We start from the raw sequence: 25,976 nt of genomic DNA on the forward strand, positions 1-25,976 counted from the left end.
CAACATATCTTACTGGGTAGACAACAGGGAGCCCTTGAAGCATTTTTAATTGGAGAATGACCTGGTCACTGGGATCAAAGACAAAACTGGGGCACTTCCCTGGTGGTCCAGTGATTAAGAATCCACCTTACAATTCGGGGGACGTGGGTTCAATCCCTGGTCGGGGAACTAAGATCCCATATGCCACGGGGCAACTAAGCCCACTCACCACAACTACTGAGCTCGTGCGCCTCAATGAGAGAGCCTGTGTGCCACAAAACTACAGAGCCCCACGCACCCTGGAGCCTGCATGCCACAGCTAGAGAGAGAATACCCACACACAACTAGAGAGAAGCCCGCGCACCGAAATGAAAGATCCTGCATGCCTCAACAACGATCCCGCGTGCCGCAACTATGACCCAACACAGCCAAAAATAAATAAATCTTTTTTAAAAAAAGATAAAAGTGGGTAACTGCACAGAGCGATGGGACCAAAAATGTATCTCCAATACAGGAGATAAAAATAATATATTGGGCCTCCCTGGTGGCGCAAGTGGTTGAGAGTCCGCCTGCCGATGCAGGGGATACGGGTTCGTGCCCCGGTCTGGGAGGATCCCATATGCCGCGGAGCGGCTGGGCCCGTGAGCCATGGCTGCTGAGCCTGCGCGTCCGGAGCCTGCGCGTCCGGAGCCTGTGCTCCGCAACGGGGGAGGCCACAACAGTGAGAGGCCCGCATACCGCAAAAAAAAAATAAATAAAAAAAAAATAATATATTGACATTTAGAGCACTTACTGTGTGCCTGGCACTATCCTAAGCGGTTCCTTGGATTAACTCTTTTTAATTTTCATAGCAATCGGCTTGGATGGGTACTCTTGTTACCTTCAAGTTACAGACGGCACAGAGAGGTTAAGTCACTTGCCCAAGATCACACAGAGAAAAAGTCCAGGTCCGGTATTCAAACCCCGACAACCTGGCTCTGAGTCTGTTCTATACACGTTTTGAGATGCTTTGTGGGCATTCGGGAAGGACGGGGAGAAGCAATATATAGAACGTGAGAAATGATGCTCCTGCAAAAAGAAATGATGGAAGAAGGGATTTAAAGCACAGCCAGAGTGTTTGTCTTGGGATGGGGGTACTCATTCTCTGAAACAGGAAAGAGGACCTATGAGTATAAGGGGGCAGGGAGATGGGGGCAGCTGAGGGATCTCCTGGGAAATAGCGTAGATGTTCTCACTCGTGGAAGAGTTGAGAGGCAGGTGGCAGAGGGGTGGTACTTGTTAGGGGCTCATAAACCGGTTTTTGAAACAGTGTCCCAGACCACACAATCTAATAAAAGTTTTGTTGAGTCAGGCTACACACTCTCTGGGAAGGCAGTGTAGCTGAAATTGGACTGGCTGGATCCTAGTCCAAGCTCTGCCAATTCTAGCTGTGTGACTTTGGGTAGGTCACTTACCCTCTCTGTGTCTCCGTTTCCTCATTTGACAAATAGGATTACCTACCTCATAGGGTAGTTGTAAGGGCTGGATCTGTTAGGTTATGGAGAGGGCTTAGGGTTAGGATAATCAACACTATTCAAGTATTAGCTATTATAATTGTTGTTGTTATTTTTCCTGAAATCCGAGAAATCTTGACAGCCGAGGACAGAGAAAAGGTATGGTAGTGACCAGTGGTCTAGGCCTCTCTAGGCTGAGCCCCACAGTCCAGTGGCTGGAGTACAGAGACATTCATGATGCTTCTGTTTGGAGATGTGAAAAAATGAATCTCCCTTTGGTCAACTAACTTACTCGTTTTTCTAGCGGCAAATTCGGGAATCACCACGGAAATCTTCAAATTCCTATCGTGAGAACAAGTGTGTGCAACAGACGGCTTAGTAATAAGATAGCAAGCCCAGGGAAAACATGGAGGCTTATAAAAAACACCAGACGTACTTATAGAGGAACTTGGTTAACCTGTGCTTCAGACCGCAGATGCTGCCACCCCCTCATCAAGGTTTCAGTCGGTTTAAAAGCTTCCCCCCAAATTTCCCATTTCAGGGCAGATGTACTGTCACATGAAAATCTTCCCCTTCTCTGTCTCCCCTGCCACCCCAATCCAGTGGCATTAGAATTTCCAATCACGAACAACACCGAAGATATTGGGACAGGAAGCTTAGAAACAAGCCTCTGTGATAGAGTGAAGTTGTAGTGATTCCATTTTAATTTGAGAGCATACTGCATTTTTAGGATGTAACTCACTCAATTGGTAATAGTTTGCTATATCAGCAGTATTCCTGAGTCAATCTGTCAGCATCTGTCAGATGAAAATTTCAAAGGTGCTATCTTTTAAGGCTGGAGAGCCATGTTGGAGGCCTCTGCTCTCCTGTTGGCCTGGGTCATTGGAATTGGAAAGTTCAGGGATGTGGGAGAAGACATGCCCCCCAACTCTCCAGTGTACACCCCCACACCCCATGCCTCCACAGGCTTATTCCATTCATTGAAGATTACTTGGATTTGTAGATCCTCCTTTTAAGAATGCATGCCTTGGACTTCCCTGGTGGCACAGTGGTTAAGAATCTGCCTGCCAGTGCAGGGGACATGGGTTCAATCCCTGGTCTGGGAAGATCCCACATGCTGCAGAGCACCTAAGCCCGTGCGCCACAACTACTGAGCCTGCGCTCTAGAGCCCGTGAGCCACAACTACTGAACCTACATGCCACAACTACTGAAGACTGTGCACCTAGAGCCCGCGCTCCACGGCAAGAGAAGCCACTGCAATGAGAAGCCCGCGCACCGCAATGAAGAGTAACCCCCACTTGCCGCAGCTAGAGAAAGCCCGCGCACAGCAACAAAGACCCAACGCAGCCAAAAATAAATAAATACATACATACATTAAAAAAAAAAAAGAATGCATGCCTAGGGAATTCCCTGGCAGTCCAGTGGTTAGGACTCCATGCTTTCACTACCGAGGGCCTGGGTTCAATCCCTGGTTGGGGAACTAAGATTCCCACAAGCTGCGGGGTGCAGCTGGAAAAGAAAAAAATAAACAAATAAATAAGATGTTAAAAAAATGCATGCCTATTCAGCTTATGAGAATTCATGCCAGTATATCTTCCGCCACCCAGCTGGATCAGGACCTCCAGGGGCTGTGTGAATACCCTGAAGCCAGGGGCAGAAGTGGGAAAGGAAGACAGAGAAGATGGGCAGGCTCCCAGAGGAACTTCACCTTCTTTTCAAATTTGCCTGGGACCTTGTGGCCCTGCATGCTGAATGCTACTGAGACGACCACTTGGGAAACATCATAAAGAGGTTACAAAATATGTGCTTAAATGAAGGAGAGGATTTTAGTGACTTTAAGATCGATCCCTCGGGGCTTCCCTGGTGGCACAGTGGTTGAGAATCTGCCTGCCAATGCAGGGGACACGGGATCGAACCCTGGTCTGGGAAGATCCCACATGCCGCGGAGCAACTAGTCCCGTGAGCCATAACTACTGAGCCTGCGCGTCTGGAGCCTGTGCTCCACAACAAGAGAAGCCGCGACAGTGAGAGGCCCGTGCACCGCGATGAAGAGTGGCCCCAGCTCGCCACAACTAGAGAAAGCCCTCACACAGAAACGAAGACCCAACACAGCCAAAAATAAATAAATAATTAAAAAAAAAAAAGATCGATCCCTCAGAGATGCAGCTGCAAACCAAAGAATGGTAAGGATTGATGGCCACCACCGTCACTAGGATTAGGCAGGGGAAGGGTCTTCCCTAGAGGTTTCAGAGGGAGCGTGGCTCTGCTGACACATGATTTTGCACTTCTAGCCTCCAGAATTGTGTGACAGTAAATTACTATTGTTAATTAATCACTGAGAGGGTCTTCATTCATCTAATAAGCACTTATATCAGAGGTTCTGCATCTTGGCTGCAGGTTGGAGTCAACTGGGGACACTTGACAAGCTCTGATGCCCAGGCACACCTCAGATCAGTTAAACCAGAATCTCTGGGGGTGAGACCCAAGCATCCAGGTGCTTGCATGGTGCAGCTGACATACACGGTGCTTCCCGTGTGCTTTATGCATATTCGCATGTTGAATCCTTGCAGCTATCTTAGGAGAGGGGTGCAGATTCTGTTCCCATTTTACGGACGAGGAGATGGAGGCACAGCAGAGTCCCATGCTTTGTCCAAGTTCATACGATTGGTAATCTGCAGGATGTGGATCTGAACCCAGGCCATCTGGCTCCAGAGTCCATGCTCTTAGCCAGCAGGTTCATTTCCTTGTGTGACGTGGGAAACGTAAGTTCTTGGCAAAGCCCCGTACTGTAAAGTGGCCACAGAGCTGGGGATGGAGATCCTGTAGCTGCTTTCTGGGAAGCTGAGTAAAAGATCTTCCCAAGCAATGCCACATTTATAATTAGTAATTCAAAAAAAAATTCTAGCAGAACATGCAGACTTTCCCATTCCTCCCACAGACTGCCTGAGGGGAGAATTTTCAACCTTTCCTTTTCTTCCCCATATCCACCCCAAAAGGTCGGGAGCTAGACTCCAGCTGTAATTAAGTGGAGAGGTGGTGTAGCTTGTCAGTTGTATCTTCTATTTGTGGTCAAGGTCCAGCCCATCAGGCAGAAAGGCTTATGGAAACGTGTGCTGGGGTGGAGACTTGTCATATGCTTGTCTAAAATTAGTCTGCTCCTATTAGCTGGACCAAAAAGTTGAAGAAAGAGAATGGGATGGGAAGACACACTGTGTCTGGTCCTGACTCCTTCCCCAAACCAGCCCAAAGACTCTGGCAAGTGATTTCACTCCCCTCGGAGCCTCTTCCGTAAAATGAAGAGAGTTGGATCCCATCTGAGGTCACATCTCAGTTCAGCCAAGAGACATGTTTTGTTTGGCCCTCATTTTCACATTTTTTGAATTAATTGCCAACATTTAAATATTGGAATCATTTTACATAAAGTCTAGATTTCCAGCTTCTCTTGAATAATTGGAAGAGACAGTCTTGCCCTACTGGGTCCCATAGGTAACTGTGGGCTGGAATTAAGGGACGGCCCTCTCTTTAGATGGGTCTCACAATCCTCAGGCTTTCCCATCCCCCACTGGCCATCATCACTGTTTACTTACCTTCTGGCCCCTGCAGAAGGTTTCACCTGGAAACCAGGTGATCTCCAAAGTCTCCTCCAGAAGTTGAGACTCCTTGACTCATAGCATCTTAAAACCTATGAGGCAAAGATAAAGACTTAGAGATTCGGGCTCAGTCAATATTTTCATATGAAGATAGGGACGATCAAAGTAAAACTAATAAATGGCAATGTTCTCTGTGACATGCTTGCCTCTGTTTTGTCTTTCACCTTGACACATATATTCACAATGTTCCACATACTCCCTGTGCATTTTTATATTCTGGCTCATTTTTGAAGGCAGAAGCAGAGACAAAACAAAAGCCATAAAAGGTTATGAAGAAATTGCATGGTCAAGAAGAGAGAGGACACAGGATAATGTGTTCTCAGAAGACAGTCTGAAATTACAGAGGAGCTACCTGTTCTTCAAAACAAGATAATCTGGGGCTTCCCTGGTGGCGCAGTGGTTGAGAGTCCGTTTGCCGATGCAGGGGACACGGGTTCGTGCCCCGGTCTGGGAGGATCCGACACACCGCGGAGCGGTTGGGCCCGTGAGCCATGGCCGCTGAGTCTGCGCGTCCGGAGCCTGTGCTCTGCAACGGGAGAGGCCACAACAGTGAGAGCCCCGCATACTGCAAAAACAAAAAACAAAAAACCCCAAGATAATCTGAAATAAATTCCGGGAAAGTATGTCAGGTGGGTGCTGAGTCTGATGTTGTTTTACACAGACCACATTGAATAAAACCCTCTTCTCTTGATGGGATGTGAAGTTCTCAGGGAGCTGGGCTGTTTATTTGAGAAATTTAAGGTGACCACATGGTCGCTTGAAATCACACATAAATTTTAAGTATTGTTGACTCAGAGCTCTTCGTATGGGATATTAATAAAAATACAGCTGGATGGAGATGCTAAGTGATTTTTCTGACTACTCACAATTTTCTTTTATGCATTTCTTTTATTTTTTACTGGACTAATTATGCAAATAAAAGTAATACATGCAAATATCAAAGAGTAGAAAGATCTGAAGTGAGAAGTAAATGTCTCTTCTCCGTTATTTTATTTTTATTTTGGTAAAATATACGTAACATAAAATTTACCATCTTTGCTTTTTTTTTTTTTTTTTTTTTTGCGTTATGTGGGCCTCTCACTGTTGTGGCCTCTCCTGTTGCGGAGCACAGGGTCCGGACGCACAGTCTCAGTGGCCATGGCTCACAGGCCCAGCCCCTCTGCGGCATGTGGGATCTTCCCGGACCAGGGCACGAACCTGTGTCTCCTGCATTGGCAGGCGGACTCTCAACCACTGTGCCACCAGGGAAGCCCTACCATCTTTACTTTTAAGTGTTCAGTTTGATAGTGTTAAGTATATTCACATTATTGTGTTTCCTTCCTTATCTTAACCTTAGTGTTAACCACAGTTATATTCTTCTATGTCTTTTCAGAAAATTATATGCACCTTCTTTGTTATTAATACAAATGCATCTTTTCACATCTTTTAAAGTTTCTACATCAGCATAGGGCAGTCTTGCTTGTTCTTTTTAGTGGTTGCTGAATATTCCATTTTTATGGATAATTTACCTAAATAATTATTAATGGATACTTAGGGTGTTTGTATCCATTGGATACAAAGATGGATCTCTGGCTATTACCAAAAAGAAAATAATCCTATAATGAACATATTTGGTATACATACTGGTGTTTGACCAACGTACAAGTATATCTTGTGGGTAAATTCTCAGTAGCCCACAAACCGAGACATTTGTCTGGTTGACACTTTTCTATCTGAAAACAGATACGTGGTTGTTTACATACCAAGAGTTTTTAGATTGGGTAGAATACTTATCATAAACTATAGTGGCATAGAAAATAAATTGCAGCAGTGACCCAGACTCTGAAATTAGATGACTAAGTCCAAATTTAGGCCCTGCCAGATTGATTGTAAAGCCTTGGGCAATTTGCTCATACCATCACTTGCCTCAACTTGCTTGTCTGGAAAATGGGTTAATAGTAAGTAGCTGCCTCTGAGGGTTGGTGGAGAACTAAATGCATATTACATGGTGCATATCAAGCACTCCATGTATTAGTTATTATTTTAGGTTTCTTCTCTTTTTTTTTTTTTTTTCTTTTTTTTTGTGGTATGTGGGCCTCTCACTGTTGTGGCCTCCCCCGTTGCGGAGCACAGGCTCCGGATGCGCAGGCCCAGCGGCCATGGCTCACGGGCCCAGCCGCTCCGCGGCATATGGGATCCTCCCAGACCGGGGCACGAACCCGTATCCCCTGCATCGGCAGGCGGACTCTTAACCACTGCGCCACCAGGGAGGCCCTAGGTTTCTTCTCTTAATTATAAAATTTGAGCCTGACATTTTAAACATAATAGCTTACAAGATATTTTCAATCTTAAGATTTAAAAATCCCAACATTTTATTCTGTAATTCAATTGCCAAAGTATGGGTAAAACAGACAAAACCTATCAACATACAAAAACTACTTTATGAAAGACCTTATCATCTGTAACCAATCAATTCTTGTTTTCCTCCGTTTCCTTAGGAATACTTTGGATTTCCCTTTTTTTTTCTTACATTTGACATGAAAATTGCACTTACTTTTCCTGAAGTTACTCTGGGTCAAATAAAGCCAGAGCCTGGGGACAAACTTTTGAGAGAACAACTATTTACACACTCTAAATGTCTGCAAATGTCTCCTGTACTGTGCTTCATAATCTTGACTTTGCTTTGTCAGGTTACCTAAAATGACTTATTTTCCTTTAATAAATGAAATAGAGTCAAAAGAATCCCTGTAGCGCCTTCTCCCTAGGTTGCCTGACTTGGGTGGGTGGGAGGGGGAGGGATACAGTTTCACCAAAAGCCCATCTCCCTAGGTCGCCACTGGCTGCCTGCCCAGATTCCAAAGATCTTACTTTGTGTCATGGAGCCCAGAGCACACACTCTTTGCTCCAGACTAGCTCTTCCTCTTTTTAGCTTTACAGAAACCTCCTCTTTTCACTCTTCATGGCTCTGATTAATTATCTTTTGTTAATCCTAATAACGGATGGTTCCAGAGAAGCTACAGAAACACTGGCCAGGAAGAGGTTGTTGGCAGGAAATATGATAGGGAGGCATGTGGACAGGTCTTTGTACACGTGGAATTTGTCCAATGCAGTGGCTGTAGAAACTCTTGAATGAGTCTTCATTCTAGAGACTCTTACCACGGTGTAATATTCAAAAGGCCTCTTAGCTCCTGCCACTGCTTTGTGGCCACAAGAGGTCCCTCTGCCCTAGGTTGTCAGGTAGTAGAAGGAGACACAGTCACTATGGTCAGGGAACAGTAAAGGATCTTGTAGACCCCCATCTTGGAGCCTGCGATGCAAGCTGATTCGCTGTGAATAGTTAGACATGGAAAGGGATTTTGTTGTTTGTTTTTACAATGCCTGTACTGATCCCTGAAAAGGTATGCATCCTGGCACAGTGGCCCTGGATGCCCTGAACTGTGCCCACTCATCTATGGCCTTAACTACAGGTGGTGCTAGGTCTTGAGAGCATGCTGAGATCAGGAGGATGTCCCTTTGGAGGATTTACCCTGCAAGCTAACAGGCTCTGTTCTAGAAAACCTGGGAAGGCAGTGAGCAGAAAAGAGGAAGCACCTCCTTTCTGGGAGCTTATATACCAGAAAGTGCAGATGTAAACAGACAAACAATATGTTTGGTAATGATCAGCCCAGTGAAAAATAATAGAGGTAAGAAAAGTCAAGAATGACAGGAACAAGAACATGAAATAAAAGACATCATATTGGAAATAATTAAATAAAACTGTTTGCAGATGACATGATCTTGTACATAGAAAATCCTGCAGAATCCACTAAAACACGGTAAGAACTAATACAGGAGTTTAGGAACATTGCAGAATATAAGATAGAAAAAAATCAATTGTATTGTATACACTTGCAAGAAACAATCTGAAAATTTAAGAAAACAATGCCATTTATAACAGCATCAAATTGAATGGAATACTTAGGAATAAATTTAACAAGAGAATTTCAAAACATATGCTCTAGAAATTATAAAACATTGTTGAAAGAAATGAAAGATCCAAATAAGTGGAGTGACATCTCATGTTCATGGATTAGAAGACTTAATATTGTTAAGAAGGCAATACTTCCCAAATTTACCTATGGACTCAATGCAATCCCTATCAGAATCCTAATGGGCTTCTTTGTAGAAATTTGCAAGCTGATCCTAAAATTCATATGGAATTGCATGAGCCCTGAATAGTCAAGTTAATCTTGAAAAAGAAGAATAAAGTTGGAGGACTCACTTCCCAATTTCAAAACTTACTATAAAGCAACAGTAATTGAGACAGTGTGGTACTGGCTTAAGATAAACTTAAGGTCAACTGGATAGCCATATGGAAGAGAATGAATTTGAATCTTTTCTTCCCACCATAATCAATAATTAACTCAAAATAAAGCAGAGACTTAAATGTAAAGCCAAAACTATAAAACTCTAGAAGAAAACATAGGGGTAAATATTCTTGATCTTGGATTTGGCATTGGATTCTTAGATATGACACCAAAAACACAAGCAACAACAACAACAACAAAAAATACATCAATTGTATTGATACTTCGTTAAAATTTAAAACTTTTGGACTTCAAAGGACACCATCAAGAAAGTGAAAAGATACTCACCGAATGTGAGAAAACATGACAAATCGAATATTTGATAAGGGACTTACATCTAGAATATATAAAGAACTCTTACAAATGAATAATAAGAAGACAAATAACCCAGTTAAAAGATGAGCAAAGGATCTGAATAGGCATTTCTCCAAAAAAATATATCCAAATGGACAATAAATGAAAAGTGGCTCAGCATTCTTAGCCATCAGGGAAATGCAAATCTTTTGCTTTCCAAATCTTTGGTTTTCCACAAAGATATCCCACTCACACCCATCAGTATAGCTATCATCAAAAAGTCAGATAATAGTGTTACCAACCAGCGTTCTTGGCCTTCCCCAATCAATAGAAATTGATAAGAGGCCAGACAGGAAATTCAGGCAAGGCTTTACTGGGGCTCGAGCTGTAGCAGGTGGGAGTGAGAAACAAGCAAGAGGTGCCTTTGCTTGCTCCCCGAGGCGGGTGGGGTGTGGGTGTGTGGGTGTGTGAGCTGGTCCCTTAAATGGGGTTTACGGTAGGGGCAGCTCAGTGGATAGGGACGGAGATGTGGCTTAGGTGGTCTGCCCACCCCCTTGGTGGTGTTGAGTGCAGGGGGCATGTGTAGTGCCCTGCTTTTGCTCCGAGCACCCTGTTTTTGCTCCTGGCTCTTCAGAAGTGGCAGTTGGGTGGGGTTTTTTTTTGGTCTCATTGTATTTTGTTGTTCATAACTTGCTGCAACTGCACATGCGTGCAGTTATTTTTAGTCCCTTATAGTTTCTTTGTATTCTGTTGCTTGAGGAGACGTTTGTCCAGCTGTAAGCACTGCAGCAAAGGGTCCCAGGTCCCAGGTCCCAGCCTGTCTCATTAGTAAATATTGACAAGGATATGGAAAAATCAGAAGCTTCTGGTGCAGCACTTCAAAAAACAGCCTGTCAGTTTCTCAAATGATTGAACGTAGAGTTACGTTTGACCCAGCAATTCCATTCCTAGATATGTACCCAAGAGAAATGAAAACATGTCCGCATAAAAACTTACACATGAACGTTCATAGCAGTAACATTCCTAATAGCCAAATGATGGAAACAACCCAAATGCCCATCAAATGATGAATGAATAAACAAAATGTAGTATATTCATATACTGGAATATTTATTCAGGTATACAAAGGAATGAAGTACTGGGACATGTTACAACATGGAGAAGCTGTGAAAACATGCTAAGTGAAAGAAGCCAGTAACAGAAGACCACATATTATATGACTTTGCTTATATGAAATTCAAGAATAAACATTATAGAGAGACGTAAAGCAAATTAGTGGTTGCTTAGGAGTGGACTTAGGGCTGGAGTGGATGGAGAAGATTTGAGAGTAATCGCTGAAGGAGACAGGGTTTCTTCTTGAGGTGATGAAATGTTCTGTAACTGAATGTGGTGCTCATGGCACAACTCTGTGAATATACTAAAAAAATACTGAGTTGGGGATTGTATGGTATGTGAATTATACATCCATAAAGCTGTTACAAAGAGAGAGAGGGAAAGAGAGAGAAGAAAGAAAGGAAGGAACAAAGGCAAGAGCGAGGGAGGGAGAGGGGGAAGGAAGGAAGGGAGGGAGGAAGGAAAGTGTCAGCATCAAAAGTTTCAGAAAGTTCCAGCCTCTTGGAAGAAAAAAAATAGTGACAAGGGTGGAGAAGAGGGGGTTATTTCATGGAAGGGAGTGTGTCCTGAAGGCCTCTGGAACAGAGTGACTTTATTTCAGCTGAGACCTTCAGGAAGAGGGAATGAACAACATGGGTGTCTTTCAGCAGATGACATGCCCTGACTTCCATTTGACTGGGGTCATTCTGGCTGCTGTGGGGTGAATAGACCATAAGGAGTGGAGGGCAAAGGAAATGACAAGGTCAGGGGATGCCAGGGATACAGCCCACATGAGATACCTTTGCATCTATATGCTGTGCTTTAGCTTCTCTCATATAATGAAAAGGATAGGACCCATGGTGTGAAAACTGCACAGACCACTTAAAAGCAGAATTGCCTGGGAAAAGTGTGGACAAATGACCCCTCATCCAGAGGGCATAAAGCTGCTTGCTTTGAATTTTACTTTCCACATCCACAGGATATTAGTTGCGTAAACACGTGTGTGATGTCTATCTCCCCCGTTAGACTACAAACAACATGGTGGTCAGAGCCACACGCATTGTGTTCTCTGCTATATCCCTGGCGTCTAGAACAGAGTCAGACACAAAGTAGGTCCTCAAAAAATACTCATCGGATGAATCAGTGAATGAGCTGTTGTCTTCAATCATCTTATCCCTAGTGGTTTCTATGGGTGGCAAAGACAGTTGGTGACCAGCTCACATCTGTGCCTTCCTCTACATTTCCCAGCCTCCCTTGTAATTCATTGTGGCCATATGCCTGTTGGCCAGTGAAAAGTGAGCACAAATAACTTGCACTAAGACAGTTCATAGCTGGAGTATATCTTCCATCACTAATTCTGCCGAAATGCTGTTGAAGACCACAGGTTCCAGATGATATAGCTGCAATATGGAATAGGACCACCTGAACTATGTAAGACTTTGAAAGAGCAAGAAACAAACCTCTGTTGAGTTAAGCCAATGAGATTTATCTTTTGGGGCAACAAGTATTTGGACTCTAAGCCATTATGCTTTTTTGCCCCATTTTTTACAAGTACACAGCTTCATAATACACACTACAGTGTTAGACCATTTTGGGGTAGCAATAGTTGGAAATTGACCATTGCTTCTCAAGTTTTATTCTCCCTGCTGTTGTCTCCTTACTAAGCGAGACAGTTTATGCCTTTTCAAATATTCTCATCACAATTGGGATCATGATAGTAGAAGGGGGGCACATTTCATAATTTCTAGAAGGAACTCAGTGTAGTTGGACCAAAGGCCTTCCTGGTAGCACTGGAGGCAATCTAGTCAAGTTCTAATAAGTGGAGCTTGACCTTGTCCCATAATTTTTCCAGTTATTGGAGGCAAAAATGTGAACTCTTCATTCAGTGGAGAAGAGCGTTTGGCCGCTATTTGGAAGCAGTGAGCATTGACTGAGTTTTGCCTTAAATGTTCCTGACTTTATTTGCTCGTTTCATTTCTTACTTCTGCCCACTCAACTCCATTCTCACTTTCTTGCTAGCTGGAAACTAGTCTGTGGAATCTAGAAATAAAATGGGGAGAAAGATTGTTAGGATAATCAAGATCATGTTCTATTTTTAACACTAAGCCCACAAATCCACTATGTTTACCCATCATATCCTGATTAAAAGGACAAACTTTGAAGATCCATAATAATAGCTCATTTTAGTGGGAAAACGAACACCCAGGCAGGACAGAATTCAGCTCCTGAGAGCATCTATAGAGCTCGACATTAGTCTTAGCATCTATTCTTTACCTTATACTGACTCAAATACTGTGTAAGGCTTTTAAATAATACTAGTAGCCTTCGCCTTCCCATGAAGTAACTCACTCCATTAGTTCCTAAGGGGCAGATGGTTGCTGGGGTCAGTTGGATGTGGAGCTAGTGCTGGTGGCACCAAGATGGTCACCAGGGCACAGAGGGTAACCTCAAGCTTCGATGGCACGCCACACACCAGGGCACTGCAGGGCTGCTGTTTCCTCTCGCATCCCTGCGGGAAGCTCGGCGCCTTGGAGGGACCTGTGCAAGTGAGAAGTCCTGAAGCTTGAGCTTCATTAGCTTCAAAGTAAATCTACCACTGCTCTCAACACATATTATATTCCTTCCACAGTCCAGAGAATTAGATCTTACTGAGATTTTATAGGTCAAGAAACTAAGTACCAAGGAGCGAAGTCCGCCACGTCCTACAGAGAACCAAAGGCTGAGAGAGCTGCTATCAGCCCTGCCCCTCTTATTAGGGGCATTGGGTTCACAGCTGCTAGTGCCATTGCTTTGGTCTTTCCAGCCAAGAGAGGGCTTGGGCACAGGAGGCACTGGAGAACCTTGGCAGTTCCTCCTCTCAGCCTTCCTCCTGCCCTGACTTCCCATCGACGGAAGAGTGTCCACGCTTCTGCACAGGCATATTTGTTTGTGCTTTATGAATTCTCCACTTTCAATGTGGTCCTTGGTGCAAAGTTGACTTCGTTTGCTCATATGAAATTGTTGAGGGTGGCATGCCCCAATCCCAAACTGGACAATTGCCCCCACCCCTGGGGCTCTGCCTGGGTCCTGGGGCCAGTGTGATTTGGCCTATTGGCCTCCCCCTACCCCCCATCCCCCCAGGATAGGCTGAGTTACTGTAGTCCACACCCACATCCCTATCATGATCTCCTTCACTCATTTATTCATTCATTCAATACATGTCTATTGTCAGCTTTGTGCCGACACAGGTGGAGGCAGGGTGTGTCCTTCAGTGTGGGACTATTCCGTAGGGACCACAGAGCAGGACCCCTGTGATGGTCAGCGTTATAGCAGCTTGACGAGGCCGGAGTCCCTAGGTGTTCAATCAAACACTAATCCAGGTATCACTGGAGGTATTTTGTAGATGTGACAAAGTTTGTAATCAGTTGCCTTTAAGTCAGGAGAATGTCCTCAATAATCTGGGTGGTCTTGGATCCATTGAAAAGCCTTAAAAGCAGAACTGAGGTTTCCAGGAAGAAGTTCCACCTGTGAACTGCAACTCCAGCTCATGCCAGCCCCTCCTGACAGCCTGCCCTGTGGCCTTCACTCATGCCCAGCGAGCCCTTGCAATCACAAGAGCCAGTTCCTTGTGATACATCTTTTACTCCCTGTGTCCACGTGGTTCTGATTCTCTAGTTAGCCCTGAATGATACATGCTCCTCGATAGCTAGGAAGTAATCTGTTTCAGTTCTATTCATTTTTGCAGAGAAAGGCAAGGGTAACATCAAGATTAGCAAAGCATGTTGATTGGTCCCCTTGGTGATCCCACCCACAGTGAAATCTGAGCCAGGGATCACCATTTTAGGTGACTTCAAAGTCTCTGGGAATGGGTAGAAAATGGAGATGGAACTCAAAATGGAAAAATTAGATGCCACTCCACAGCGGATCCTGGTTTGATAAGCCACCAAGAGGCCATAGGGCCTTGACTAGCAGTTCCAGCCAAGTCGTTACTCCCCATCCACAAAGCAAAGTGTGGGTTACAGCAAAGAAGGCCCACCTTAGTTGCTTTCAGGTAACCGTTGTTTCTCCATGTTAGACATTAAAGATGGTATCTGGCTCATATGCCATTAAAACCTTCATGGAAAAGCACTGAGAATGGTATTGTGACTATCTGTTCTGGGCTGTAAAATCTCAGGTTTCCATCTCCTGAGGTATAAACTATGAGGTCTGGGCTTCCCCAAGGTTCTTTCCAACACCAGCATTCTGTGATTCTTTTTGATAAACCTAAAAGCTTGCTCATGAATTAGAATGTTTTTCAAAGTAAAAAACGTTTGGTCATGGATTTGGGTGGGCCCTCCTCAGAGAATCTGAATGGTGGAAAACCAGCCTTATCAGTGGGGGGGGGGATGCAACCCCCTAACTTTTACAAGCCTACCTCCTGAGAGACATTTGCACAATTATGGGAATTCTTCTGAATCTGAAAACTCTGCCAATTACTGTTTATCACAGTTTCTCAATTTGCTTTTTGAGTACCAGATTGTGAGAGAAATACCTTCGTTGCTGAGAGAACATTGGTTTTCTCAGATTCTCAGTGAGCGCACAGTGACCTGAAACTTGGAGTAAATATGTATAGAAACTTCTAGAAAAGGAAGACCTGTGTGAGGGAAAGGAAAAAGGCATCCTCCCAATTTGGATTGAGATTGGTTTGATGGAGTAATGAAAAACAATCAAGAAAACGGATTAATGGATTCATTCTTTTTCAAATCCTGCCATGGAGGCACATACCCAGAAAAGGAGATCAGTGCACCTAAAATCAGGGAAAGAGCTACCACAGAAGGGGGTTTTAAGCCTCCAAAGCCATAGCAATCCCAGAGGGGCATAAATAATGCAGTTTCTAATCAAGCTGTCAGCCCCAAAGTCAGATGCCATGATCCCATGTTCTATCTGTGCTTCAGAACAGCCAGGGGGCCTCCAATCCATCTGTAGACTGGAAAAATAACTTGTCTCACAGGTTTTGTATGACTTGTTCCCAAATCTATATAGATGGTGTGGTGAAGAACAAAATACAGATTATTTTTTAAAGCCTTATGATTTCCTAGTGGCTTTCAGTCCTTTTATATTTATTTATTTATTTTTTGATGTGAACCAGTTCTAAGGTCTTTATTGAGTTTGTTACGATATTGCTTATGTTTTATGTTTCGGTTTTTTGGCCGTAAGGCATGTGGGATCTTAGCTCCTTGGCCAGGGATCAAACCCACACCCCCTGCCTTGGAAGGCGAAGTCTTAACCACTGGACCGCCAGGGAAGTCTGGCTTTCAGTCTTTCTACCACTCAGAGTATAACTACTGGCACGTGGGGAAGTCCTTAGCACTGTCCTTGACTTTGAAAGAGTCCTCTGAGCCCAGCGGTTGGAACAGCCTGCAGCTCTTGTACCCGCAGGCCTCTGCTCAGGTGGTACCCGCTCTGCAGAGGGAGAGAGAAGAGGCTTTGTGATGTCAGGCTTTGCCCAGCTGACCCGCCCTTGGCTCCGTGGAGTCCCGACAAGCCCACAGTTGCTGTTCTGTCCCTACGCTCCCCCGCCCCAGTTGTCAGCAGTGAAAGACATCCCCAGCTATCCTGGGTGAGAGGCGCCCTGGCCTGCCCGCGTGTGGCCTTAACCTTTAAAGCACAGCCCTGTCACGATGCGGCAGTTTAATGAAAATCTGGATCTTCAACTCAGCTATTTTCTTTTTTTCTTGTTCTTTATTCCACTTTGTGGCTCTTTCCTTTCTTGCTGGGCTGTGTTTGCATTTCCTTCAGAATGTGTGGGTCCCGTCTCTTCCAGCAGAAAAGTCAGTTTTGTTTCTAAAAATGTCATTTTCTGCTCCCCTCAACCCCCATCTGTTGTCTTTAGAAAATATGGATATTTAGCCACATAACATGTGGAGATTCTCTTCCCAGTGCTCTTTTTGAGAATCTCCCAGTCCAGATCTGAGTCCACAACACTCTCATCTCTCAGTCTTTAGCTCTACTGTGACATTTAATAAATGAGTTGATACATTATGTGAAACAGAATGGTGAGCCACTGTGAGTTTTTGCCTGTACATTTTTTTTTGCATGGGAAAAGCATGACACTGAATTTTGGATATGCTCTTCTATTTCTCAAACAAATTGTAGCAGTTGTTATCTGTCAAATCCAGGGGACTTCAAACACTGATAGGTGATGTTTTCAAAATGATGACACATATATCTGGAAATTTCCTAGCTTTTATTTTATAAAAGCCCCCATGGTTTCTTGCTGCCGCTATTGGAATGATCAAATATTGGACTTTATGTTTTTCCATTCTCAAGTATTCCTGAAACTAGCTCAGAACATTAAGCTGGTTCTGTTGCTGTCAGATGGATTTCCTGAATTGCCGGCATCAAGTACTTTGCTCTCTTTTCTGACACTCCGCTTCTATTTATAGCCAACAGATGATCAGAAGCCAGGGTCAAGGGCAGTTGTTGTTTGGTCAAGCCCAGCTGTTGAATGCTGATTGGCAACTAGCAAGGTGTGGTGACTGCCATCTGGTCATGCCAGGTCCTGATAGCACTGCCAGCGTTTATTTAATGGATTGGTACCTCCCAGAAATTAGGTCAGCCCTGTGAGAAATCAGGCTATGAATACATTAAATGTATGTTTCATAAATACATGCTTCAGAGCTCAAGTCATTGTTTTTAAGTGGTGGATTACAGGTAACGCTATTTATTGCATGTCCCGGCACTATAGGGATTGAAGGGCTGGTGGGGAAGATGCCTGCTCTGGTGGCTAAAACTTTGCTGGGATTGATAGGCAGAATTCTTGGCAAGATGTATGCAGATGCTGCTTTGTATTTGCAAATGACTTTCACAATAATTTCAATCCTCATTAATCAACAGGCATTGTGAGTGACAGATGCTATACAATATGTAAGAAACTACCCTCAGGATCTGGCATCCCATAATCATTTTCCTCCTCCAAGGACTAACAAAGCTTAGCATCTTCACTGCTTTCTGAGGGAGGTTGGAGTTGGTTCCCCTTTTTCAGGAGAGGAAACTGAGTCCTGGTAAGAATAAGTTCCTTTCTGGGAGCCAAGATAACTCTTGACCTCAGTTTCCCTCTTGGACCCAGGAAGGTGACGTGCCAGGAATCCTATGTCCTTCCCTTGGGAAGTTCTCAGGGAAATGAGGCTTCTTGCCTGGAGATGGTCATTTTACTTTGAGGATAAGAATTGAGTTGCTTTGCTCATGAAAGTTTTATTTGAGGGTCTCAGAATATAAACTTTTGACATTCTCATGTCTGGAGACCTGTGTGTATATATGTATTTTAAACTGAAGTATAGTTGGTTTACAATGTTGTGTTAGTTTCAGGTGTATAAGGGGTATTTTATATATATATATCCCTTATAAGTTATTATTGAATACAAGATATTGAGAAAAGTTCCCTGTGCTATACAGTAAGTCCTTGTTGGGTATCTATTTTTATATACAGTAATGTGTATATGTTAATCCCAAACTCCTCATTTATCCCTCCCCCACCCCCATTTCCCCTTTGGTAACCATGTTTGTTTTCTATATCTGTGAGTCTATTTCTGTTTTGTAAATAAGTTCATTTTTTCACATCTTTTTTTTTTTAGATTCTCACATAAGTGATGTCATATGATATTTGTCTTTCTCTGGCTGACTGATTTCACTCAGTATGATAATTCCTAGGTCCATCCATGTTGCTGCAAATGGCATTATTTCATTCTTTTTTATGGCTGAGTAATGTTCCATTGTGTATGTATGTACCACATCTTCTTTATCCACTCCTCTGTCGATGGACATTTAGGTTGCTTCCATGTCTTGGCTACTATAAATAGTACTGCATTGAACATTGGGGCACATGTATCTTTTTGAATTATAGTTTCCTCTGGATATATGCCCAGGAGGGGGATTGCTGGATCATATGGCAACTCTATTTTTAGTTTTTTAAGGAACCTCCATACTGTTCTCCATAGTGGCTACACCAGTTTATATTCCCACCAACAGTGTAGGAGGCTTCCTTTTTGGAGGCCCGTTTTTAAGGGAAGCTGTGTGGTTTGGTGGCTGAGAGCATCCACTTTGGGGTCTACTCAGCTGAAGGTTGAAATCCTTGCTTTGCCACTTACTCTGTGACCTCAGGCAACTTAATGTGTTTGAGCCACGATATCCTCACCCATAAAACGGGGCTGGTGAGAGATGGTGGTGTGAATAGGCAGCCCCTGCCTGTACAATCTGCTCCAACACGTCATCACCCACTCTTATAGATTAGCCAAATCCCACGGTGCCAGCTGGGGGGCTGGGTGTGTTACTCTGGGTTCTGAGCATCTCTGTGCCTGGCACGGGCTCCGATGCTCACTTGGGGCACAGATAAGACCTGCTGGGTGCATCCAGCTGCTTGGGCTCTCTGGCTGTGGCCCACCCCTTCCTCTCCCATTATTCCTGGAGAGAATCTGCATTAAAGACTGCTGTACGGGTATACGTAGTAGGCCTTTGCCAAATATTTATTAGTGTGTGATTAAAGACGCCTCTAATAAAATCCCATATGGTCTCACCATTAGCCTTTCCAGCTATGTGCAGGAAGAGATTGTGTTTCTGAGTTTTGATATGAGAAACGCCACATGAAAAGAAAACCCAAACCACTGTTGGTGTATTTGATTGATAAAATATGTTTTACTGTAAGGATCTTGAAGAGATAATTTGTAGAAGAGGCCATACAAATGGTTAATGAATATGAAAACATATTTTGATTTCACTGGCAACTTTTCAAAATGCAAAATCAAAAAACAATGAAATTGAATTTTCACCCATCAAATTGGCAGATTTAAAAACAAGAAAATTCACTGCTAGTGAGGATGCAGAAAGACAGGTAATGCCACTCATGTCTGGTGGGGAATTTGGTACAATCACAAGGAAGTTATTTGCCAATATATAATAAAAAGCCTTTAAGATACTCGTATCATCCAATGTAGTCATCCATTTTGAAGAAATAATATTTTCTTAAGGTGAATAAAAAGTTATATTCAAAGATATCTGTTCCAGCACTACAATTTTAAACAGGAAGAGTTAGAAATAAGCTCAGTGTAATAAAAGGATGGTTTAAATATGCTACTTAGAGTGAAATATTATGCTGGCATTAAGATGAGATTTTAGCAATAATCTATGGCCAAACTACCATTTATGAAGAGTTTACTATATCCCAGGCTCCAGGCTAAGTACTTTGAATATACATTATATCATTTAAACCTTATTATGACAGATTAGTAACCTAACTTCCAACAATTTATCATCTCATTTAAACTTGTTTGACAAATTATAAAATTGGGGAAAAAAAGTTAACATGAGAGAATACTGTTGATATTCTTTTAAAAAAACAATGAGCATACAAAATTGCGTACAATTTTAGCTCAACTGTATAAGCACAATAAACCCACCATAATGTTGTGAGTAGGGGCCAAAACTCCAAACTGCATAGAATGTAAGGTTTGTGTTCTTACAAAGCTCCTAAAGTGAATGTGAGGGCTGGAAGGTAGATGACAGCTAATTCCTCGTCATCTCCCATCCGGACTCACATTATTCCACGGCTGTGGATGTTTAGTGAAAAATTTACCAAAATATTAACAAAGGTTCTCTCTTTGTTGTGGTATTATGGGCAATCTATGCTTCTCTGTATTTTCCAGTTTTTCTACAATGGGCATGCAGAAGTAGCACATAAAAAATAAAATGCTTCTAAAAGTTTTAAAAATGAAAGCACAATTTGTTTTACCATTTTTAAAAAATAAGTGGGTAATTTCTCCTTTCCTGCACTCCCTTTAGTTCTGACAGCTCAGTAATTGAAGCAGGAAAGGGAAAAGGCAAAGCCCAGTGGTCAGAGGGAAACAAGAGGCGAGTCTCTGTCCCAGCTACAGGGAGTGAGCCACATGATGCTTGCGGTGGCATCTGTGGTCACATATGTTACAAGTGAAAAAAAATATCACAATGATGTTGGCAAAGCCCTGGGTATTACCCAACCTCATGTAGCTACCGAAAATGCTTAAAGCAAAACAAGACAAGACAAAAACTATGTACAAAAGAAAGACACCGTTAAGAGGTAAAGCCCCGTTTCCACGTTCCCCAGGAATAGAGACCCTCCCTCAAGTCAGCATGTGAGGCTCATTAGGGGACAGTCACTCTCTGGGAAGAAACAAGAAGCAGGCTCAGAGGCCCCTTCCACTGTTTGCAGGATATTTGAGGACAGCTAGCGTCTACTGCCTCTGAGGTTCTGAAGCTGGCCCCAGAGCAGGGTGTGTCCTCAGCGCCTGCAGAAACCCAAGCGACAGGGCACAGGCCTTGGTGCCCTGAGCACCGGGGATCCCCCTGGAAAGTGGGAGGCCCGCTGGGTTGGGCCCCACAGGAAGCGCCCCGCCTTTGTTGAGCTGCGCAGCAGAGGGCCCGCCCTGGTTTGTTGGGGCTTTCCTGCTGGGTTCTATGACAGGGTGGCTAAAAGCAGAAGGCTCGCGAACCCCAGCCCTGGCTCAGGGCTGGAGGCTGAGTTAGGGGCATCCAGGGAAGTCATTATCCCATCCAGGAGGTGGCCCGGGCACCTGGGAGGGAGGAACACCAAGTACACGGTTCCAGATGGGCTCCTGGCAACACGAGGCTAACTTTTCCGAGTGCCTTGAGGTTTCTTCAGAGCCATTGATTCATCTGTTCAGCTGGCACCTACTCAGTAGTGTTCTAGGCACTGGAAAAACCAAGAGGAATAAGACACCGTAGCCGCCCTCCGGGAATCCAGGGAAGAGGGAGAGAGGCCACAAGCCCTAGTGGTGAATCGAAAACCAGGAGATCGCGGGCACTCCCTGGGCGGCTCAAGAAAGGGACAATGCCGAGCTGTGTCTGACCTTGGTACTTCTCAGACTTTAATGGGCATGAGAATCACCTGGGCATCTTGCAAAGCTGCAGGTTCTTATTCAGCAGGTCTGGAGAGGAGCCTGAGATGCTGCATTTCTAACAAGCTCCCAGGGGATACTGATGCTGCTGGTCCGAGGTCCACCCTTTGAATGGCAAAACCCTACGTGATGCCTACGAGGGAGCTAGGCAGGTAGAGAAGTGGGAAGGGATATTCACTCCTAAGAGAGAGAACGTTCCAGGCGGGCCACTTCAGGCGTGGGAATGGTTGAATGGTCAGAGTGGCTGAGGTTTAATTGGAGAGGTTTGAAATGGCCCTGGGCTTACCTTTTAATTCTATTCTTTAAGACAGTGTCAAACCTGATATTCTGAGAAACGCACTTCTAACACTCACCTGACATGGGTCCTTCTGTTTAATGGTCTTGTTTACTAGTGATCCTTTCCTGCCACGGAGGTGATAAGGCTCTCAGAGCAAGCCTGGTGGTGGATGACCAGTCACCATGATTGAGTTCCTCAGGTCCTAGGCTACAGCTCCATGAGAGAGGTCATGGCTTTTCTGCTGCACAGCTCGCATAACACCTGGTACACAGGGGCAGCTAATGCTCATTGTATCTTGAGTTTGAGATGAATGAATGAATAAATATTAATACCTCACATTAGGCTCAGCAAGAGAATAGCAGAGTGGTTAAGAGCACAGGCACTAGAGTTAGAATGCCCTGCAAATCCTGGCTCTGCTCTGTGCTAGCTCCAAGAATCTGGCCATACCCTTTGACCTCTCTGTGCCTCAGTTTCCTCATTTGTGAAATAAGGATGATAGCAGTACCGGCCTCAAAGAGTTGTTGTGAGTCTTCCAGGACATAATACATATAAATTACTCTCAGCAACTGTAAACATTCAGTAAACGTTACCTGTTGTTTTTGTTAAGAGCTGAAGTTGACATTCGCCAATTTGACAACAGTTTGACTGGTTTAATTTGAGGATGGGCATATTTGTCTAAGGTATGGCTTCTGAGTGAACATCATTTATTTTTGCCATGCATGCCCTCCATTAACATGAATAATGACAGGTATTTGTATTAACTTTTACAAAATTTTTTCTTGAACGTAAAAAAGGAAAACACATATAATGACAGAAATAGGGGTCTTGGCAGAATACTTCAAGTGGGACGCTTAGGTATGAGCTGGTTTCTTGAGACCAGCTCTGCTTATTAGGGGATGTCATGAGGGAGAATTTTATTCTGTCTCCCTCTGAGATCACCTGAGCTAGGCTTCTGGAATTCCAGAAGCTATGAAACCACGAAAATAGTAATGTCTGGTGAATAGACAGACAGTAGGTGTAGACTTAGCTGAAACTGGCTATTATTTAGGTGAGAAGGGCCGGGAATTTCATCACCACTCGCTACTGTTGTGGATTACTTACCATTTAGAATGGTTATTGAAAAGCTCTGGGGCTGATACTATCTTTTATCTTTTGTCTGTGAATACTGAGACCTGAACTATCCAAAACAATACATATGAGCCACATATGGCTATTTAGATTAATGAAAATGGAATAAAATTAAAAATTCATTTGCACTAGGCACATTCCAAGTGTTCAGTGGCCACATGTGGCTAGTAGTTAACAAACTGGACAGCACAGGTATGTAGATGTAAAACATTCCACCAGACAGCAGTGACTTAGAGTTTACTTTAAGAGTTGCAGATTGTAATTGAGGTACCCAGAGATGGCAAAATCCAGAACTCATGCAATGAGGATGTTGCAGAATTGAATACAAAAATTAGGAAATGTAAGGGGTAAGTTTACTTTTGGACAATAAAGTTTGACTCATTTTTTTGTTCAACAGTTATTAAGTAACTAGACACTTACTCTGTGTAGAGCTCTAATCTAGTGGCTCTGGGGAAGATAGCAAAGTCTGGCAGAGGCATTGACTGATCCCAAATTGCTTGTCATTGAGTTGGATAGATACCAAGTACCTAGGAGAACATTAAATAGCAGTTCAAGGAGGTGTGTGAGGAAAACCCAGTGAGAAGCTGTGGGACCAGAATGGCTTTGAAAAAAAGATGTGATGCTTGACTTGGACAGGACAGGAGACACAAGTAGAACTGAGTAAAGGAGGCAGAAATGGTTGCAAAATGGTGGGAAATGGGAAGCAGTTACCCTAGATGAAATAGAAATATTAGTTGGCAGCCACATGGGAAATGGGGCTGGGGTCAGACTTTGGAAGGACTTGAATGCCAACATAAGATGATTAGACTTTATCCTGCGGACATTGGGAGCCATAGAAGGGTTGTGATCAGAAGGGCACAATCGTGCAGGTAGTACTTTGCCAAGGTGAGTCTGGCAGGGGTTAAAAAGCTGGATTGGAGGAACCCAGCCATCTTCACTGGGATACCAGCCCAAAGGTTGCAGGAAGAATCCAGGCAGGAGAGGAGAAGGACCGGAAATAGGTCAATGCACAGGGAAAGGGAAAGAGAGGCCATAGAAAGGAAAACGGGTTTTGACTGAGCAGGGAAATAAAAATGGCAGAAGTGTAGACAAAGATGGCTTACTTGCTTTGGGTTTGGGGTTTAGGAAATACCTGTTGATTTGGAATTTGGAAGGGGGCTCCTCCTAGATGTAACTTCATCAGATCCCATCACACACCTCCTTAAACTGCTATTTAATGTTCTTCTATGTATTGAGTATTTATCTAACTCTTGGCAGTGATTGCATCCACCAGGCTTTGCTTCCTTCCCCAGAGGCCCTAGTTCAAGTACCATGCATGGAAAAAGTGCCCAGTTGGTGAACAGCTATTCTACAGGTAACTGCAGAGTCAAGCCCTGTAACTAAACCTACCCTTTACATTTACTGAGGCAAAGAGAAGAAGGGATTAGTTGTTTGTTTTAAAAATAAAAATCCTGAGAAAATGTTAGATTATGTTGGTGAATAGAGATGAATGTCTACAAAATGCCAGTTGTCTGCAAAATGGAGGTGCAAATATCTACCTCATAGAGTGCTGAGGATTAAATGATGTGCGTGCAAACTACCTAGCAAATAGTAAGCCATCAATAAATGTCATTTGATTCTAATCTAATGAATTCAGCAAGCTCACATGGGATCAGAAAACCCCATACATAAGTTTATGGCATGAACTATCTCTCCACTCACTCATTTGTTGGGTGCCATAAAATGAGGGAATTTCTAGTGTTATTCCAGATCGCTCTGGGCAGAATTGTTAAAGGTCTTATTTGCTCAATGAAACAGAAGCCAGGGAGGGCCCAGCTACAGGGATAATCACACACACACCTGAGGGTGTCTGGTTCACCCCTCATTTATTCCTGCTTCTTTTACTCTTTAGCAATGGGATCGTTGTCAGTGGAGCATTGGAAGGTAAGACATACAACCATATTAAAGAAAAGTTTCTAGGAGGGAATGACATAGCTATTTGTATGTGATATGATTGATTCTCATAAGCATGAGAAAATCAGTGTCACTGCATTCAAATTCAATATGTCAACCACTGCCAGAAACCACCTCCAGCTGGGCCCCATGACCCTGAGGTGAAGGCCACAGCTTCTCCCCCAGGTGCTGTCCACCTAGTTCTCCCTTCTGTGCCTCATCCTGCATATCACGGTCAGACAAAGCTATTTAATAGACCACCTTCAACTTTTACCTGAACCCCTTTTACCTGAAGAGGAAGTCTAAACTTCACTGCTTGGTTTCCTTCCAAAAATCTCACTCACCATGTTGATTCAACCATATTTTCTCATTTTCCAAGTGCATCCTTAGCTCCAGTAAGGGAGAAGTGCACTATTTACCGGATGGAAAAATCCAATACTCACTCCCCTTCTGTGCTTTGGCCACTGCCCTATTCCAGGATGACCTCACTGTTACCCTCTGCTTTGCTAAATTTTACTCATTCTTCAAGACATAGTCAAGACCTACTTCCCCCAAGAAGCCCCCTTCTGATGATTCCAGCCTGTAGGCATGTCACCTTTTTCTGGACTCCTACTGCCCTCATTTACAGTGACAAAATATTGACCACTCTCTTGTTTCTTATCCCCTGTTTCTTACTTGTGTTTTTCCAACCAGACTGAAGTCAGGGTCTATGGCTTGCCCTTCAAATCACATCAACAAGCTTGAACTGAGGGCTCTGTGACATTTACAAATCCTAACTCTGGTTCAGGGTTTTCAAAGTGACATCTTAGAGACTTGAAGGAAGAACTCTTTAGCTAAAGCTTGGGAACTCCAGGTCCCAGCCATTGGACACGTGGTAGTGGGCTGATGGGTTGTAGTGGAG

The sequence above is a fragment of the Mesoplodon densirostris genome, chromosome 5, assembly GCF_025265405.1.
Source record: "Mesoplodon densirostris isolate mMesDen1 chromosome 5, mMesDen1 primary haplotype, whole genome shotgun sequence".
Classification (NCBI taxonomy): Eukaryota; Metazoa; Chordata; class Mammalia; order Artiodactyla; family Ziphiidae; genus Mesoplodon; species Mesoplodon densirostris.